The sequence below is a fragment of the Vulpes vulpes genome, chromosome 1 (assembly GCF_048418805.1).
Source record: "Vulpes vulpes isolate BD-2025 chromosome 1, VulVul3, whole genome shotgun sequence".
In the NCBI taxonomy this organism is placed as follows: Eukaryota; Metazoa; Chordata; class Mammalia; order Carnivora; family Canidae; genus Vulpes; species Vulpes vulpes.
In genome coordinates, this window is record NC_132780.1 from 89,927,592 (window position 1) to 89,935,028 (window position 7,437).

A 7,437-nucleotide genomic window follows, 5' to 3' on the forward strand; every position below is an offset into this window, starting at 1 on the left:
AGGGGTTGAGAGAACTATCATTCTAAACCTTCGTTAATATACTCTCCCTACTTCAAGGAGGTTATGAAGATGACATGGCTTTATTTTCAAAAGATCTCAGGATTTTTAAGTTCTCATAAGTTAGGTGGAATGTAAGAAAGTATTAATTAATTAGGTAATTAATGATAGATAGATGGATATAGAAGGCCAAACATCAATTATGACTAATTGCGACTACATAGCTCAAATGGTTCTATTACATTTCCAAGCCCCCTTTTAAAACTAATATATGTCAAGGACAACTTCATATATTATCTCAAAGTCTGAGACATATTCTAGAAGAAATCAGTCACGAGGAATAAATAAAATATAATAAATGCTGTGGTAACAACTTGATTTCTTGCTTTGCTTACTAAATGATAGAATTATGTTCTGTAGGCAAATAGCTGAAAATAACTCCCATATAAATAATGACATAATTATATAGTATAATAGCATTCAAATCTACTCCTTACTGTCTCTTCTTACCACTGCCTTACTAATAATACATAACATTATTGAGTGCTTACAGTTTCCTAGACGCAGATCTAAGGGTTTTGTACATATCTATTCATTTAATCTTTACAGCCCAATGAAATAGCTGCTATTGTGATCCTTGATTTATGGAGGAGGAAACTGAAGCATAGAGAAAGTTAGAAACTCCCCCCAAGGTCATGGCTTATCAGTCCAGGATTCTGCATCACATCATGAAGTTTCCTGGGGGCTTTGGGGCACCTCTCACTAAGAATTGGCTCTTCTTCCTCCTCTCCTTTCCTGATTGATCTCCCTGCCTCCCCTCTAGCCCACCATCGCAGAGCTACCAAAGTAGTTATCCATGTGCAAAATTACACCATGTCATTATGCCTGTTTAAAGTCCATCAGTGATTGTCTTTCGCCTACAGAACAAACTCCAGCCTTAGTGTAGACCTCGGCATGTTTCCTCTTCTCACCTGCAATGTCCTTTCAATGTCATTGTCAGCCATCACTCACGACATAAATGTTCTCCACATTTTCTTTTCTCTAAGATTTTACATAACACTCTTTTCCTCAATCGTTGCCACTATTTGGAATCCAGATGAAATTCTAGCTCCTCCCTGAAGCCTCCCTCTATCTCAAAGCAAGAAATAACCTCTCACTCCTCTAGAATCCCACTGTACTACATTCATTTCTTATGATCTGTATTTTTGGTTTTCCTTTTCTTTTTTTTTACCACCTTTAGTATGACTTTTTAGGTGCTTGTCTGTATTACAGCTCCTAAAAATTAAAGACCCTGGTTTGTGCAGCTTTAAACTTAACCATCCCTTGCAGTGCCTTGCACACAGTAGGTTCTCAATACACATTTGTCGCATGGAAATTCCCTTAGATTCTGTATGGGGTGAGAATATCTTGTTTGACACTTGAGTCTGTTTTAGCTCATGGAGCATGGTGGGAGAATTTGCTGCGGGTGTGTAGGAAGGACAATTCCCAAGGTTGGGGGAGACCATAACTCAAAATACAGTGTCGCTGAGTTATCAATTGTGGTCTCATATTTCTGCTGTATGAGTAAGAAGGGGAAACTACTGTGCAGATGGCACAGCTTTTTTTCTTCCACCTCCTGTTTACTCCTCTTCTGAGTGGCCCCATCATGATTAAGCCTAACCGACCACTTACAAAAATGTCTGCTAGTTCCATGAAATGCATATTGGTTGCTGCAGGAACCAATGCAGGGCATTGCTCCTTCTACGTGTCCAAAATTCTCTTTGCTCCCACAAAGGCATTGTCTGCAAGGGTGGCAAGTAGAATGTTATTAGAAGGAGAGAGTATAGAGAACAAAATATTTAAAATTTAAGAAATTTTAAGGGGATCCCTGGGTGGTTTAGCGCCTGCCTTCAGTGCAGGGCGTGATCCTGGAGTCCCAGGATTGAGTCCCACATCAGTCTCCTTGCATGGAGCCTGCTTCTCCCTCTGTCTGTGTCTCTGCCTCTCTCTCTCTCTCTCTATGTGTGGGTCTATCATGAATAAATAAAATCTTTAAAAAAAAAAGGAAATTTTAAAAAGAAAAAAGAAAAAGAAAGAAAAAACAATATATTAAAAATATTGGGCATGAGGAAGAAACAAAAATTGTAAGAAGTGATTTAAAAAGCAAAAATTAAGAGGAATGGGACACCATCTAAGGAAAGAAAGAAAACCCACTCCCCTGTTTTTCCCTTAAAATATATTCTGGCCTCTGCCGACAATTGGAGCATTCTATCCATATTTACTCCCTAAACTATGCTTTCTTAGATGTAGCAATAATAAACACTGATATACCCCCAGGGCACCCAAGGGAATTCAGTCAGTTAAGCGTCTCACTCTTGATTTCATCTCAGAGTTGAGAAATGGAGCCCCACATCAGGCTCCCCAGTCAGTGGGAGTCTACTTGAGGCTCTCCCTCTCCCCCCACTTGCATGCATGCACTCATTTTCTCTCTCTAATAAATAAATTAATTAATTAAAAATCTTAATAATAAAAAAAAACCCCTCTGATATCCCAAAGAGTTGAAATGCTTGCCTCCAAATAACCAAACAACTTCATCAAGGCCCTCATCTGTCACTGAGATTAGTTCCTACATTTTATTGCTTGGCCATGATTCAACTTTGGATTGATATTGTACAGATTAATGGAAAGAATGACACTCTCCATTAAGACAATATACCTGGGTCTTATCCTTTCCCCATTCCCTCTTTACCAGTGTAACTTGCTCCTCTAATTTTGTTTCCTGTTGAATATCATAAACAGTAGCTTCACAGTATACAAATAAATTTTAGTTCAGTTGAATAACACTAAGATAGTTATCATAGATAAGATGTAGAAAATCTCAACTACAATCTTCACATTTATGCAATCCTCCTGGCATAGGTTCAAAACATTAACGGTTCTTTCCAGCAATTCTTTTTCATCACTTTACCTTAACCCTGGGTCTCTCTAGGTCTTTGTTTCAGGTCCTACAGCCTAGCACATTCTAGTTCAACAGCAAGAGTGAGGTATTTCCTTAAAATATTTGGAGTGCTCCTGTCAGCTAAGTCTTAACCAGTTGAAGGTTTTTGTTAACTTTCTTTCTTCCTTTCTTTTTTTCTTTCTTTCTTTTTCTTTCTTTCCCTCTCTCCCTTCCTTCCTTCCTTCCTTCTTTCCTTCCTTCCTTCCTTCCTTTCCTGATTACAACCATCATATTTTCCCTCTGCATCATCAACTTGATTGATCTTTTCTAAGGTCTAGTCCCAGGATTCTGATTTTCTCCTTACCTTCCTCCTCCAAACTTTGATTCTAGGTACCTCCTAAAATCTGTTATTCCATTGTGAACTAGTGAATCCTCGTTAAAATCTAACAAAGTGAAATTCAATTTAAAAAATAAATTAAAACTCAGTAACTAGAAATAAAAAATATAAACAACTGCACAAACACAAGATGGGGGTATAAGTTATAGCCACACAAGTAAGGAATACTGGGAGATTTTTACTTCTTTGCATGCACATTGCTAGGCCACAGTATGATAAGCCTGATGAAAAGGAATGTGTTCTTGTGCTACACTGATGGGAGTATCAAGACTACATTATAATAGGGAAAGTTCTACTTTCCTCTGCATTTTTCAGAAGTTACCTATAATATAGTCTTCTGGTATAGGTAATACATTTGAAGAGGAATAAAGGCAAACTAGAGAGGTCCCAGTGTAGAGAGTAACGAGTAAGAAATAACAAATAAGTTACTGACCAAATAAGTTCTGACCAAGACAGAGTAACAGAGAGCAGATCTGCCATCCTGCCCAAAAACAAAACCCAAAAAACTAGATAAAATATATGTCACAAGTTTTTAAGACAATAAACATCTGTCAACAAAGGACAGTGATTTTTGAGAGATGGTAGGGGGAAAACAAAAGTAAATTCTATGATTTTTCCAGGTTACTGTCTTGAGAGAAATATCAGGTAATGGGCTCAGGGTGAGGAAAGACAGATAAAACTTGAGTTGAGGATAGAGCTGAGAGTCCAAGGAGATCAAGGTGGCTAGAGTTCACAGAAAAAAGTACTGGAAATGAAAGTAATGAAAAGAAAGAAACTCCTTGACCTTTCTTTCTTCCTTTCTTTTTTTCTTTTTTTAAGAAAATCTTAAAGATTTTCTTTAAGAGGATCTTCTTCAAGTACCCAGCAGACAACTAACCAGATTATACATATCAAGAAACTATCTGATGTTTAGGAAAGAACCATCTGAAAGAATTAGAGCAAATAGTTTCTAGCGTTCATAGTAGGCTGGGAATAGTGTCTGTTCCCACAAACCAGACTAGAAAATCTTAGAATTTATAGGGCATAAGTAAATTCAGAGGATCCTGACTCAATGATAGGAATAAATAGCCCCAGAGTAAATGTTATTCAGGTTCTGACTAACAGATATTAAAAGAAAGAACAAATAGATGCAAATTGTTTTTACATTAGGGATGCCTGGGTGGTTCAGCAGTTGAGTGTCTGCCTTTGGCTCAGGGTGTTATCCCAGGGTCCTGGAATCAAGTATCGCATCAGGTTTCCACACCGGGAGCCTGCTTCTCCCTCTGCCTATGTCTCTGCCTCTCTCTGTGTGTCTCTTATGAACAAATAAATAAAATCTTAAAAGAAAAAAAAAACTATTTTCACATTGTTTAGATGCATCCCAGAACAAAGTTCAAGAATATTTTTAGGAATATAAAATTATGCAACATCCAGGAAGGTAAAATTCATAATGTCCAGCATTCAGTCAGAGATTATCAGATCTGCTAAAAAGGAAAATGTGACAAAACAAGGTGAAAACTTTATTGAAGCATACATAGAACTAATGACAGATGTTACAATTAGCAGAAAAGGACACTGAAGCAGTCATGATGAATGCATCCAATATGCTAAAAAAGAAATTTTGTAGAAACATAGCAAACTTTAAGAAATGAGAACTATATAATGTCTTAAATAAAAATAAAATGAACGAAATTTGCAAATTTGTAGAAATAGAATACAAACTCCCCAAATGAAGCATAGAGAGAATGAAATATTTTCTTTAAAAAATGAAAAACATAAAGTGTATAATGATACCACAAAGGTCAGGAGGAGTGAAATGGAAGTATATTAAGGTTTTTATATCATTTATGAAATGGTAAAAATCACTTAAGTTAAATTGTATACTACTATAAGTCATTAAGCAACAACTAAAATAGCAAAACAATTATAATAAGCCAACAAAGATGATAAATGAAATCATAAAAAATTGATACAAAAGAAGGCAAAAAAGAGGAAAAAGAAGGGGGAAATCCCATTGAAATATAATTAGAACTAATGGCAAATGCTAGAATTAGCAGAAAAGAACACTTCAATTAAAAGGCAAAGATTGTCAGATTGTACAAAAAAAATAAGAGCTAATTGTATGCTACCTAGAAGAAACACCCTTTAAGTATAAAGGCACAAATAGATTATAAATAAAAGGATGGAAAAGGTTATAGTATGGTAACTAACCAACAGGAAAATTAAAGTGGTGATATTAATATACAGTAAAGTGGATATCAATTCAAAAAATATATCTAGGGATAAAAATGATTATTTCTTAATGGCTTAGGGACCAATTCGTCCAGAGGATACAAAAATGTTAACATTTATGCATTTAATAACAAAATATATGAAGTGAAATCTAATGGAATTGCAAGAAGAAACAGAGAAATATGAATTATAGTTGGAGATTTAAATTTACTTCTACCAGTATTCTAAATGTATAAAGAACTTATAAAACTCAACACCCCCAAAACAAAACAATCCAATTAAAAACTGGTGGAAGGGGATCCCTGGGTGGCACAGCGGTTTAGCGCCTGCCTTTGGCCAAGGGTGCGATCCTGGAGACCTGGGATCGAGTCCCGCGTCGGGCTCCCTGCATGGAGCCTGCTTCTCCCTCTGCCTGTGTCTCTGCCTCTCTCTCTCTCTCTCTGTGACTATCATGAATAAATAAATAAAATCTTTTTAAAAAAAACTGGTGGAAGACATGAGTAGACATTTTTCCAAAAAAAAACATACAATGGCATACATGAAAAGATGCTCAAAATCATTGATCACCAGGGAAATAAAATCAAAACTATAGTGAGATATCACCTCACACCTGTCAGAATGACTAAAATCAACAACACAAGAAACAACAGAAGTCAGCAAAGATGCAGAGAAAGGAGGACCCTCATGTACTGTTGGTGGGAATGCAAACTGGTGCAGCCACTGTGGAAAACAGTATGGGGTTTCCTCAAAAAGTTAAAAATAGAGCTACTCTACAATCCAGCAATTGCACTCCTAGGTATTTGCCCAAAGAACAGAAAAATACTAGTTCAAAGGGATACATGCACCCTGATGTTTATAGCAGCATTATCTACAATGGCCAAATTATAGAAATAGCCAAAGTGTCCATCAACTGATGAATGGATAAAGAAGAAGTGGCATATATATATATATACAACAGAATATTACTCAGCCATAAAAAAGAATGAAATATTGCGATTTGTAATGATGTAAATGGAGCCAGAGAGCATTATGTTAAGTGAAATAAGTCAGAGAAAGACAAATATGATATGATTTCTCTCCTAAGTGGAATTTAAGAACCAAAACAAAAGAGTGAAGGGGAAAAGAGAAGATGAAGGAAAACCAAGAAACAGAGTCTTAACTACAGGAAACAAACTGATGGTAACCAGAAGGGGGGTTGATGGTAAAATGGTGATGCAGATGAAGGAAGGCACTTGTGATGAGCACTGGGTGTTGTATGGAAGTCTGTTGAACCACTATACTGTATACCTGAAACTAATATTACACTGTATGTTAACTAACTGGAATTTAAATAAAAAGGGTTTTTTTTTTCAATTTTAAAAATAAAAAGTAAAAACAAATTTACTTCTCTCAATATTTGATAGAACAAGTAGACAGAAAATTAACTTAGGCAGCCCGGGTGGCGCAGTGGTTTAGCGCCGCCTTCAGCCCAGGGTGTGATCCTGGAGACCCAGGATCGAGTCCCATGTCAGGCTCCCTGCATGGAGCCTGCTTTTCCCTCTACCTGTGTCTCTGCCTCTCTCTCGCTCTCTCTCTCTCTCTCTCTCCCCCTCTCTGTGTCTCTCATGAATAAATAAATGAAATCTTTAAAAAAATATATATATATATATAAAAGAAAATTAGCTCGGACATAGGATACTGAACAACACTATCAATCCAATTTACCTAATTGACATTTATATTACACTTCTCTCAGCAATATAGAATACACATTCTTTGTAACTGCCCAGGGAACATTTAACAAAGCAAGCCATATCCTGGGCCATAAAACTAGTTCAATAAATTGAAGGAGATTGGGGCACCTTGGTAGCACAGCCAGTTGAGTGACTGACTCTTGGTTTTAGCTCAGGTCGTGATCTCAGATGTAGGATATAGC